General features: G+C 39.9%; 1 protein-coding gene across 10 annotated transcripts in view; it reads left to right on the forward strand.

Annotated features, from left to right (window-relative positions):
- Positions 1 to 484: 484 nt before the first annotated feature.
- ADGRL2 (adhesion G protein-coupled receptor L2) overlaps positions 485 to 13,257 on the forward strand; it is a 179,000-nt gene continuing 166,227 nt past the window's right edge. For 5 of the 10 annotated variants that reach the window (XM_023528056.1, XM_011355555.2, XM_023528051.1 and 2 more), the window contains exon 1: positions 1,017 to 1,142. The gene's annotated coding sequence lies outside the window, so the exon portion shown is untranslated. Of the gene's footprint in view, positions 596 to 1,016; positions 1,143 to 2,286; positions 2,408 to 2,493; positions 2,515 to 13,257 lie in introns of those variants that run through there. The other 5 variants (XM_023528050.1, XM_023528055.1, XM_023528052.1 and 2 more) reach the window with 3 other exon arrangements.

Consider the following 13,257-nt stretch of genomic DNA (forward strand, 5'->3'; position numbering starts at 1 on the left):
AGTATGCAGAGGACACTTAACTGGCTTTTAAACATTTTTCAAGTGTGATTTGCCCCGTCGTGGTCTGTTCTCTTCACGTTGGGTGCATCGTTGGCGCTGCCTGGCTGTTAGTTGACACTACCAACAGAGAGGTGCAAGGAAGTGTGATCAGAGGACAAGACCAAAAGCGGTTTCAATGTAAGGAAATGAGGGAAACAGACCTAACAGCACGACGAACGCACTTGCGAGTAAAGAGCCTTGTAGTCTCCTTTCCTTCCTCTGCTTATCCTGGTGGGTTTAATCAAAAACAAACAAAACGCTCTTGTGAAATATAGTCAATAAAGCCAAAGTTTGGCTAGCTCTCTGTGACTACAAAGAAAAAGTCATCGCAATTTTAAAAAATGTAACTTTCATTAACGAGCGCGCCGGAAATCTCAGGTATCAAAGACACATTAACCCTGGAGCGTCCCCCGCGCGCCGCAGCCGGACGGAGGCTGCCGCGGCGAACAGACGTTCTTTCTCCTCCTCGCAGTCACACAAAAGGAGGGCTGCGGAAACTAAAAGTTTCGGGGCCTCGGGCTCGCAGCGTGGAGAAAAGAGAAAACCTGGAGACAGGGTGGGTAAAAGATGCATCCTGGGCGCCTCTTTCAAGTGCAGGCAAGGAGAAAGCACTCGGGCCTGGAGGGGAGAGGAGAGGGGGCCCCGAGCCGCTGGCCAGCCCCCTGCGCCCCGCCTCCTAGGCTGGAGCGCCTGGCTCTGCCGCGCTCTCCCAAATACCCTTCACCCCGTTCCAGAAATAAAATAAATGTTTTTAAAGTGCGTGTGTGTGGAGAGGATGGAGAGCGCGCGCCAGCGGAGCGCGCGGAAGACCGAACGCGCAGTGAGTGGAGTTTGAGGGGGTGGCGGGAGGGGTTGAATGGGTGTGTTGATACCGTAGCGGGGGAGGCTGGATGCGGAACCCCGGGACTGGAGGGGGGGTGTCAAGGCCAAAGGGGAGGGGCGCTAGCCGCTGCAAGCCGCCTCCCGAGCGCGTTCTGCGGCTGTGTGCGCGCGTCCCTCGCCGCCGCTGCCCGGACAGCCCTGCGGCTGCCCCGCCGGCGGAGCCGGGGCCGGCCTGTCCTCGGGCGGCTGCCTGGCCACCACCACCCGAACAGCTCCAGCCCGTAAGTGTCCCCTTTCTCTCCCCTCCCCCTGTTCGGGCGCACCGCCGCCGCAGCTGCTCAAATGGAGTGGAAAACGGCCATTGGGCGGCAATGAGTTATAGATTATCTGCTCCACGTTTTGTACTTAGCTGCCTGTAATCTTCTTTTGAGTTTGCCTGAGCCCCTTGCTGGAAAAATCAGGAGGGAGAGATTTGTCCTTTGCCACTGTACACGATAATATGTTTATATGATTAGCCAAATTCGGCGGAGTGGGGGGTAGGTAGGGGTGTGGGGAGGAGGAGGAGGAGGAGGAGGAGGAGGACGCTGGAGGTGACTCCAGTTCAGACCTCGCCGTGAGTCTGTGTCAGGACTTCGCACTCCCCCGTCTCTCTCCCTCTCTCCCTCTCTCTCCCTCTCACTCCCTCTCACTCTCTCTCGGCGCGCGCACACACACATACACACACACACACACACACACACACGCACACACACACACACGCAGAGGTGCCGGAGCTAAATCGGGAGCTTACCGGAGAATTCCTTGGGATCGTTGGGGGACATCTCCCCTCCGTTGCTGTGCGTGGCGTGGCTCTTCCGTGCACCTCCCTGCTTCCCCGAGCCCTCGCCTTCAGCCCTTCCCGGGGCAGCGGCCGCCGCTGAGCCTCGGCCCGGAGACCCGAACTGTGAGGAGGGGCAGCGCTCTCTCCCGCCCCAGGCCGCAGGGTCTGCGCCAGGGATGCCAGTTGGGCCGGCGCGGACCGCGGGCTGAGGGGCTTAGCCGGACAAACTGAGTTGGCCTCGCGCCGCCGGCGTCTGCCCGCCCCTCCCGCGGCTGGCGCTCTGAGGGGACTCCCAAGTCTGCGCACCTCTGTCGGGCTTTTGCCTGCTCCACCCCTTTCGCTCTGCTTCCCGATTTTTTTATTTTTCCAAGGGAGCGTGCGGTCTGGGGGTGTGTGCGTGTGTGCCCAAGACTCCTCTTGCGGAGCGGCGAGTGGGAAACTGCAGGAAAATGTTGACCTAACCCCTGGAGCCGCCCGGCGCTGGCTGCTTGGCTGGAGGAGGCGGCGGCGGCGGCGGCGGCGGCCGAGCAGGAGGACGCGCCGAGACGCGGCGCCGTGTCCGGCCGGCGAGCCGCAGCGCTGCCTCCCGCGCGGACTCGGCGGCCGGCGACCAGCTTGGGGCCGGCCTCGGCCCTCGCTGGCCGGGGTCGCCGCTGCACTCTGCGCTTCTCCTCGCGCGGCTCCCGCGCCAGACGGCCTGCCCCCGGGGCGCGCTCGCAGACCGAGGTAAGAGCCGCAGGAGCGAACAATGTGCCTCTGTGGTGGGTTCCAGAGACCTGTTTGCTTTGCGCCTCCTGCCCGGGGGTGGATGCTGGAGGTGGAGGGAGCCGCGGGTGAGTTGGGGCTCGGCTGTTTGTTTATGTTCGGCTGGGCCGAGGGGGAGACCCGCGCTCGCTCAGGCTGCTCACCCCCTCCCCCTTCCCCTCCCACCTCCTCTCCTTGGAAATCGATACGCAGAACTCCCAGTCCCGTCCAGCCTGCTTCTCCTTTTCTCCGGGAGCTGCTGTAACGTTCTCGATGCATCAGTTTAGTTGCAGGGGGCGCTGGGGGGAGAAAGGAGTAGGATTGCATTGTACATATTTTGGTTTTAGGACAGCTTGGGTCGGAAGGTTCCGTTCGTCCTCTCAGTACGTCTGGGGTGGGAGGAAATGTGAGGCTCGTCCTCTGCTGTGTTCGGGGTGCGGGGCCCTGTCCCCCACCGTCCCACCCGCCTGCAGACCGGTCCGGGGCTGGAATTGGAGTGGGGAGGCCGAGCGCTGGGAGCGAGTTCGGGGAAGTGGACGGTGGGGGAGGGTTGGGCTGAGTTGTTGCGGGTTGTTGTTTCTTCTTGTCGGTGGTTAGGTGGTGTAGAGAAGCGAGGATGACAGCAAAGCGCAGCCAGATGTGGTCGGGCCGTTGCTGGGGCTGGTAACGATTAGAGGCTCCCTGGCTGGGCGGGAGAGTGGCGGGGCCGGGCACCAGCGGGCCCTGGGGAGGGCAGAGAGCCTCCCCGACCCGCAGTGAGAGGGCAGTAGCGGGCCGCGCTGGGCCTGCGGGAGAACTTACGGGGTGTGTGCTCCTGGGGTGGCTGTGCGTCTGGGAGCCGCGGGAAGCCTGGTTGGTAGTTTGGGGTGCCGGGTGGGGAGCAGCGGGGAGAAAGAGGCGTGGAAGGAGCTCCAGGAAAAGGGAGACCTGGGCTAATCGAGCGTGGGCTTCTTGATTGGTTGGGGGCAACCCCGACCCTCTGTTGGAGAGGCGAGGGCGAGCGAAGCGACAAAAGCGTCCCAGCAATGGGAAGCACGCTTGCAAGTCTCCTTCGCTTGGAATCTGGAAAGTTTGTTCCTTTCGTCGCACTACGGGGCTTGGGTTAGGGGAAATCTCTGGAAGCTTTACTTTGGGCCAAAGTGTCGCTGAGCGGAGGCTAAGGAACGTATGTCTTTAATGTATTTTTTATATTTCGTTTACTTTGTCCTCTAAAAGCATAGTTAGAGGGACAAGTCCGCTGGTGTCCGTCTTCTTTTCCCATCTTCTATGAACTCCTCGCCATTACCCTTTCCCCTTTCCCTGGCCCCCTTATTCCGCTCTTCCTGATGCAAACTGTGTAGTCTCGGATTCAGACCGAGGAACTATTTTCCTCCTGTTTCTTGAAAGGTGTCAGGCTGCTTAGCAGCTTCTCCAAGCAGCCTGGGAGCGTCTGAGCCGCAGCCACCAACCATATGGTTCCCGTTACAAAGGCCAGGTTCTAAGGCACTCTGTTCCCCGCCCCCACCCCCAATTCGTAAATTTTCTTTTGGAGTTTTTACAGTACATGCACTTCTCTCTTCCTTTTTCCAGAGGTATAGCTTTAACGGACGTGGTTGGTTCATTCACTTCCCTGTCAGTATTTGTGTCTGGAACGGGCCCCAGCGAGTTTGCTCTTTGCTCAACTCGAGTTGCACAATGAAGAAAAGTCACATCCGTTTGGTAAATAATTGCCTGTTGGGATGTCTAAATCAGGTTTGATCTTGGGTGAACCTTAAAAGGTGGGCAGTAAGGAGGGCACTAAGGAGGCAATATGCATCCATAGCAGAAAAATAGATTGGTCTGTGTGATGTCTTTGGCAACATTCCAAGTTGTGATGGGACTTCTTTGACCTAGGTAAAACGTAACTCTAACTTTAAATTTAGTATCTTATAATATTTGAGAAACACTTTATAAAGAAATTCTACTTTTGTTAGATGTGTTATGGAACTTTGTTTTTCCTCCCTCCATCCTCCAATAAATTTATGCGTGATGAAGAGAATACTGCAGAACAAATGTTCTGTTGTTTAGTTTCTTCAGACATTCCAATTCTCTCCTTTTGTTGCTTGCCTCTAAAAGAGGTGCCATTTCACATCATTCTGCACAAATTGTTTGAATTAATGCAAGTGTGAATTCTTACCGTTTGAAGGGGACTATTAGCATATCAAAGGTTTCTTAGCTTCAGCTCAATTGAGAAAACTTCAGCTTGTCTTCCATTTGCTTCCAAGAGGAGGCCCAAAGGGCAATGAGAATTGTAAAGGGTAAAAATAGGGAGGTGGATTTAGGCTGTGTTTCTGAACTTTTACTGTTTTGTAATTATGTGAGCAAAAAACATTGTCTATTACTGTGGAGCCCTTGCAAATGGCAAGACAATTATTTTCTATTGATAAATGGTTTGTTCCTAGAAAAAAGGTGACCTTTTATTTTATGATAGTCACTGTTGCCTGTCTTTTGGGGTTCCTTCAGTAGAAGAGAGAGTGAGAAAGCTTTTCCTACTTTCTTAGTTCTTTTCTAGGGCCTACACTTTGTTATATTAATAAAATGGGAAAGAAAGTCTTTTCATGAGTGTATCAAATAATAGAAATTTTGTGATAAAAGCAAATTCATTTTTACCTAGAAAATGTTATTTTTAATGTACTTGCTAAATTAGTAGGGAAAAAATCAGTGGAGAATTTTGATTATTAAAATATAACATGAACTTTGTTAATGTAGCATCTATTGCCAGTTTAAGTTTAAGGTTTCTGGGTGACACTCAATTTTTTTGTGAATTGTATTTAAATAGAAGTAATTCTGTTCAAATATTTTGTCTCAAAAGTTTTGTATTTTATCAAACAGTTAAACTAGAGTTTAGCTTAAAGTTGGTTTATTTTTCTTAATATATATAATGTATTTGCTAGTGCTTTTTTACATATGTGAGAGATTCATTCTTTGAATTTCTTTTAACAACTGAGTATAATGAGTGATGAAACAAGTATTTGGGTTATTTCATGGAACAGATGGGTCAAGGGAGAACTATCTTCAGCTTTTGGAGAAGTATTGTTTTTATTTACTTAGCTTAAGATTTACTAAAACATAAGATGAAAACGAATCTCAGAGAAGGTTTTAGAAATTTGTAAGCTCATTTTTTTTATAGTTTTATCTTTGATGGTTGGTTGATTTTGAATGTGAATCGATGATATCCCTTCATTGGAGGAGGGATTTGTTAAAAAAAACTGTGCAGAATGCTTTGTTTTTATTTTAATAGTGAATATTAACTCATAAACAATTTTAGAGGAAAAAGTTATTAATTGCCTAACATTTTGGGCCTTCAGCTTAATAGGATGATAATTTTTTTCAGATTGAGATATTTTTAGTGGCATTCAAATTGTATATCATTAGCCTGAAAGCATTTTATGATAGTTTATTTATCTGATCCGTTCAGTTGTCTAAAGTACTATCGAGGTTAAAAAAAAAAGCCCACATCGATGTAATTGCTATTATTGCACTTAAGTTGCTGTTAACTAGTTTGCTTTGAATGTAGAGTGCTATAAAGAAAACGTATTATTCTTCAGAGCTATTAGTGATAATCTAAAAATTGTCTTGAAAACACTGCTCTTTATTTTACCTTGTGGTGATCCTGAATTCAGCAAATCTCTAAAGGTGTAAATTGCAATGAAAAGAAGATTTTTCGACATTTGGATGACAAAATTGGACTACTTAGAGAAAAATTAATGTGTTGTAGAAGCACTTCAGCTGCCATTTTCAATCACTGTGGGTTACTATGTGTTGGCAACAGAAAACAAATTGAGGAATGCAGATAGCTCTGGGAGCAGGTAGTTGGGGAAATCAGAAAATTGAATCATGTGGGGTAGAACAAACCAATTACTTTAGGTTTTGACTTGAGAATTTCCAATAAATTTATTTTTTCCAGGCTTTTGATTCTCTGCTATATTAATGGGCTAACATCAAAGCAGACAACAAAACTTTCAAATGTTATAAAAACTATTATAAACATAGGGATCTCACATGGAGTTCTAGAAGTCTTAATTTAAGACAAGCAATTGGAGTTTTTATTGCTGCAATTTTCACAATCAGCAGAAACGTTAACACCAAGCTTTTGGGTGTTTCCTTTCTTAAAATTAGCAAGAAGAGAGCTTTAAAACCAAGGTTTACTTAGATCTGTTTGATCATTATTGACGCTTTCTGTGTTTCATTAAGAGATTTAAAGTAATATTTTAATGTCTTCAGTAATATCGGAATACGTGAGCTGAGATTGAGACGTTGGGAAGGTCAGGAGGTAACTAGAAATCTGTATATCATAGTAATAAAATGTTATTGCTTTATTTTCTATCAAAATATTTATTTGACCTGACTTTAGTAAATAAATGTTCAAATAAGTTTATTGACAGGTCTAGTATGAGCTAAAGCGAGCATTACAATTTATTCTAAGGCATGGACTTAATACACTTGTACCTACCTGAGAGAAATCTGTTTTTGTTTTAATAAAAATCCATACCACTTGCCCAGTTGATATTTAAGAGCACAGATCAATTGTACTTAGATTGGGAATGAAACATAGTTTTTGAAATTTAAAGAATTTAGGGTCATATGAATTACTTTTTCAAAAAGTTTCTTCAAAGATCACTTTTGTCTTGATGTTCACTGTACCTGATTTTATGTCTTGAAGGAGAGGTACACATTTGACATCTGCTTTTCTGTAGAAAAGGTTCATATAAAATTAAAGTGGGATTATTTTAAGCTAGTAAATTTTAGAAGTAAATTGCATAATTATAAAAAAGTTTAAGTTATTTGAAAAAAATGCCTGGCTAAAAAGAGCACAAATTGATTATTTTGATCCAGCATTAAAAATAATGACTTTAGCTGATAGACCTGAAAAGGACTTAAAATCCTATGTTTTGTTCATATCAGTTTCTAAGGTAATTTGTTTAAATATTAGTTCGCATTATCTAAATAGATAACTGTATTGTAACTATTTTCAAGAAAGATTAAAACATATTCTATTTTAAAGAGAGATTAAAACCATAGTTTAACTTCTCTCTTACATAACTCTAATTAGTCCATAGCCCCACCCAAGTATTCATCTCTTCAAATAGTTCTTGATTAAAGGTTGAAAGGTTGAAAAGTATTTAATCACCAAGATTACTGTAATTAGACTTGATGTTATCAGAAGAATTGAGACTTTTTCTGAAATTCTTTTGCTATTCAACGTTGGTCAAGTAGTGATTATTATTATTTTTTAATGCTTTAAGAAAAAGGTTAAGGAAATGTCTTATTTAATCTAGAGATAGTTAATTATTGATATTAGGGACTTAAAGTCCTAAAATAATGACATTTTTCTTGACCTAGTGTGATAAGGTTTAAAGCAGTAACTATAACGAGAGTCTGTAATTCCTAAATTTTATTCAGGACTTCAGTGTGATTTTTTAGTTTACTATATAGGTCTTGTTAAGTATATGTTATAAATTGTGAACATCTCTTAATGTTTTTTGATGGACGCAGGTATTTTTTTTTTAAGTGGATCGTTGTGTCATAAGAAAAGGTCCCAATCAACCAAAAACAGTTAAAAAAATCTTTGTAGGTCATTTATCTGATGGACTAAATTTGGCAGTAATGTAGGCATTAATTTGCAGATACTTTCCAATATTCTTATCCAACAATTTTTAAAAAATGATTTCTTAGGGAAAAACCTCCCATATTTTGCAAATAAAAGTTATCTAAAAAATAAAAGGTAAATCGAATGAACGAGCCAAGCGCTTAACACCTGCAAGTAAAATGCAGTTTACAGAAAAATGCCATTGATTGCTTTGGAAGCACAGAGCAAGTTTAAATATGATTTGTTTAATTACAACAAAAATGCAGTTTTATGAAGTAGTATAGTTTGTCTTCGTAGAGGATTTTATGAATTGTGTGGTGGTAAATAAAATCCCCTCACAGTTGTATAAATTTGTTCAATTACTAGACAGGCTAAAAGAAAAAAAAATCAATTTATGTTGAAAAGCAACAGAAATTAGATTACCTTGGTTAGTAGGAACTTGCCAGCATTGTCTGAGTAGCTTAATAATATCAAAAATTACCATGTTTCACAGTATAAGGGTATCGGTGCTTGTTTTAATATGCATACATCTTGTTTACTTGGTAACTTTTGTTATGTGAACTTTTTTTCCTTTTTCCTTTTCTTTTTATGGAAGCTGTTATATGACCTACAAGAAACTGTTTCCACTTGCATATTCTCATTTGTTTTAGAGGTTTGTTCTTTCAGTTGATTTTCTGAATTTCTAGAATTTGCAATCAGTTGATATTTCAGATCAATATAGTGAAATATCACTATAGTCAGTAGGGATAGCTAGGTCATTATCAGCAACAGAAACACATTTTAGAAATTTTTACTCTTGACTCTAGAATTATATGGAACTTTAAAACTTTAAAACTTGTAACAGTGAAGTGACATGGAATTTATCATAGCAGATAGCTGGACACCTTTTTATTACCTACCAACCACCTTGATTCATTCTGGCACCCAGATTTTCCAAAGTGCAGGAACAGGCACAACTGCTGCTTACAGCCACCCGACTGTTTTTAGGTCATGAAGTCAACTTCCTGGAATTTCTGGGGAAACCAGTTGAAAAGGGAGGACAAATGTCACTTTAAATAGAGATGTTTAAATCAGATTTCTGCCTGAGGGTAAAATTTAGGTCTGTTTTAGCCCGGATGTAATGTCTCCCTCTACAGAGCACAGCATTAATCACTACCTGACAGAACGTATGCTGAGCAAAATGAGCCCTTGTTGGTCTTGTTATTGATTTTTCCAATCTGTAAGAAGTACATTAAAAACATTAAAATTCACACAGGGATTACACCTTAATCTCCGAATTTCAGTATTGAAATTAGTTGCCTTAAAGAAGCATACTTAAACTGAAGAATCTTTGGGAGACTTTTTTTTTAGAGGATAGACTCAATACTTTAATAAAAGTAGAAATAATATTAAAAAAGCAGGCAAGTTAAGTAGAAGTTAACTTCTTGAAATAATGACCAAATTTTAATTCTGTTTTCAGATGCATTAAGTAACTTAAAAATTTCTTTTTATCTGAAAATATAAAAAGAAATAAAAATGAACTTAGTTCTCAGCCATGAGAGATGGGAGAAGTTGAAAAGATGGTTAACATTAGACTTAAATCAATTTAAACGCATATTATTTTGTAAGAGCAAGACCAGATACAACCTTGTGTCTTTTTCTGGAAAAAAAAATCTTTAGCCATTGTAGTGAAGAAGAATGCACCATGAGGCTCTTAATAAAAAAAAAATAATTTAGTTATGTCTTTTCAGTTATTAGATAATCTTGAACTCCTTTCTTGGTCAAAATATATATGTATACACATGTACATAATAACTGTGCAAATTGTATTTTCCTTTGTATATGTCAGTATTGACAAGTTATTGGCTAAAAATTAGTTCAAATATAAGCTTAAAATGCAAAATATGCATGATTAAGATAACTGTTTTTAAACTGATTTTGAAAAATATATGACTTATTTAATCTCTGTTTTGTTCTCAAAGATCACTCCTGTCTTTTGGACCATGATATGCTTGTTTTGTCCACACTTTGCATCATTTTGTAGATATTTTACATCGGTCCACACCTCAAACAGAGTGTTGCTCTAGATTTAGATGACAGAATAATCTAACCCCAATTACTGTCAAAAATGGTTCTTGGCTGCTGGGAGCAGGCTGGGAGTAATCTTGCGTTTGACTGATGTTTTCCCTTGTAGAGGTTAGTCAATAGTGTATCTATAGAGAAAGCAAAAGAGAATTCTATTTCGTTTATAATGTGAGTTCTAATTTTAATCGTTTAATCTTAAAATTAAATACTATGACATTGATTCTCCATGCATTGGATGAATCATAACAAGATTTTAGATAGTGTCTTTAGTTGATATATTTCTGTTTTATGTAGATTATATTGATCTAATCAGTTTTCAATTACAATTTTTCGTGAAAATAATTTTGAAATGATTTTTCTTGTGTCTTTACTTTGAATCAGAGTATTTCGATTTGGAATTAGTTCTTTGTTCCTGTGGTGCCTTCCATACGGAAATTTTATTCTTCTGCATTAAAAGCTTACCATTATTTACTGTTTGTTACTGCGGTTACTAATTAGAAGTTATAGAACACATTTTTATATGATATTTTATCCATTCATCTTTGTGTTCTTAATCTCAAAGTGCTTGTGTGTTTTAATTCTTAAAATCTGGCTTTTCTGTAGTTCTGTAGTTAAAGTCCAACATGGTTTGGAAAACATTAATTTTGGTGATGTAAGCTTATGCATTTGCATCCCAGTGATTGTACGTATTTTCATAGAATTTGACAAAAGCTTAATGGATTAAATGAATTAATACATTTTACATATCTTGTTTTTCATTTTAAAAAAGATGGACGTAATTCTAAAACTACAATTTGCTTCATATGCATCAACAAAAATTATTTACTAAACTTATGCTGTCCTTGACATTTTACTAAGGACATTTAACTGTTTTTGTCCTTTTCAAAGTTCTGTTTGTCATGAAAAAGATACTGTTTGGATATTTTGTGCTTCCTTTTGAAAACTGTATAGATAATAATAGGGGCATTCTCCCCTTTGTCTTTTCTGCTGCAAATGCTGTGTGTGATACCCAGAGCTATGTTGGAAGCCACTTTTAATATTGTTGGTTTTAAACTTGGTCTGCAGCCTCAATATTTAAAAATATAAGTGAAACAATTTTTTTTTAAGTAAAAACCCACTAAAAACACTGCTTTTATAAGTTACCTTTTCCCTTAACCCTGTTTTCTTTAAATGGAAAAATATTACATATCTCTGCATATTTCTGTATGTTTTAGCATGAAAGTTACTACATCTTTTATAATTTTCTGTTGTTTAATAAGGATATTAGTTTTTAAAAACCACTTTTATAAGCTTGTCAGTTCATTTATAGGTAAGTCAAACCAAATTTGCCTCAAATTTCTGCAAGGGGGACATCTTAAAAGAGGGGATGTCAAACATTGTTTTGCAGCAATTTTCTTTGGTAACACATTGTCCCCAAGACCTTAAAATGGTTCTTAACCTTTTTTTTCTTTTTCTTCCTTGGCAAGGGTGTACCTTATCTCTCTGTTCACCTAGGGAAAGGAATATGGCACAGGAGAGTATGTAAACAAATCTAAAACAGGTTCAGAAAAAAATATTACGGAGGGGTAAAGAACATTTTGCAAACCAAATCAGTTTTCTTTTTGTAATGAATTAATGAAAATAGATTTATTTGTCGCAAGTAAATACTCTCCAGCTTTAAATTTTAGATTATTCCAAGTAAGTAGAAAATGTACTTGTTAACTGCATTCATTTAAAATTGATCTTTTACTGTTAATTGATCCAAAAATGCCTTTGATTGTTTACTTGGCAATCAGAAGATGCATCAGACAAACGGGTTGGACAGATAAGCTTTGTTTTGGGTGGTCTGTCATATTAGGCTGGTGCTGTGTAAGCGAGGTAATGTTTTCTTTGAAATACACCTTGTGAGATTAGCTCTTGGGTGACTGTGAAAAGTTAGTGTTTCTTCCCTGCTCAAGCTGCATTCTTAACCAAGATGAGGGACAAGAATAATCATGTTGAACCACAAATTTTCAAGAGCAGGTATTTTAATCAGATAATTGGTAAGGAGGAGGGAACAGTGCTAGATAACAGTATTTTTATGCAATAATGACCTGCAACTGCCTACATGTTTTGAATATTTTTGCTAACCCTTGTTACTACCTGCAGAGGGAGCTTGTATATGAGATAAAATAATCAAGGCAGTATAAATTGGTAATTTCTCATTTTAAAATTATATTGTATTAACATATTTTTTATTTTCATTTGAGGAAAATTGTTCTAAGAAAAGCATTTGGGATTAGCCAATTATAGCGAAATTTAATATAATAAATGCCAGGTATTTATCATTTCCGATATTCATAGATTAACAAATGTCCTTTTTACCTTTTCTTAATTAGTAAAAATAACTTGAAAGATTATGAAGATAAATAATCAGATTCATTTTGAGCTTCTACTTTTTTATTGGTTGACTAGAGCTCTTGGGAAGATGACTGCAGAACTATGTCTTGCTTAAATAACATAATTATTAAAAGAAATATTCAAATTTTAAGGATAATGTTCTAGATTATGTAAAATTTATAAAACAGTCACTAAGCAGTAGTAAATGATATTCCTCTATCTTTAATTAACATCAAATTAGATGACTTTCATACATTCTTTTCTAAAAATAAAAATGATCACTTTGGATTACTGACTTGTGCAATACTGTACTGACTAGTACAGTGAAATTTAAACTGGGAAACTATCAGTAATGACCTAAAACTGCTGACTAACTTGGAAAAAAGTGAATGCAGGCAAGATAGATAGTACTTGATTAAAAACTGAATTCTATTTATGAACCCTGTGTCAACTTAATTTCTAAGAAATTAAAAGCTACATTCTCAGAAATACTTGAGAGTTTTGCGGTCAGGTGTTTTGATAATCGGGGTGGAAAAAAGCCTTTAGGGTCATTTGGATCATATTGGCAAAAATTTTCACGTTATGTGCTTATACTTGGTCAGAAACTTTAAGGCTAGGATATTATATTAAATTCTAAAAATATTTTTTACATTATGGTATCATGAAGTTATTTCAGAATTTGCTTGTTGGAAAAAAAGGGTTTTCTACTTGTGCATCTATGAAAAGAGATATAATGGTTCATTTTCCCTTAGTTACCAAGGAATGATATGATAAATAAAAATATTTACTTTGTATTTTAAGA

The sequence above is a fragment of the Pteropus vampyrus genome, unplaced genomic scaffold (genome assembly GCF_000151845.1).
Source record: "Pteropus vampyrus isolate Shadow unplaced genomic scaffold, Pvam_2.0 Scaffold22, whole genome shotgun sequence".
Classification (NCBI taxonomy): domain Eukaryota; kingdom Metazoa; phylum Chordata; class Mammalia; order Chiroptera; family Pteropodidae; genus Pteropus; species Pteropus vampyrus.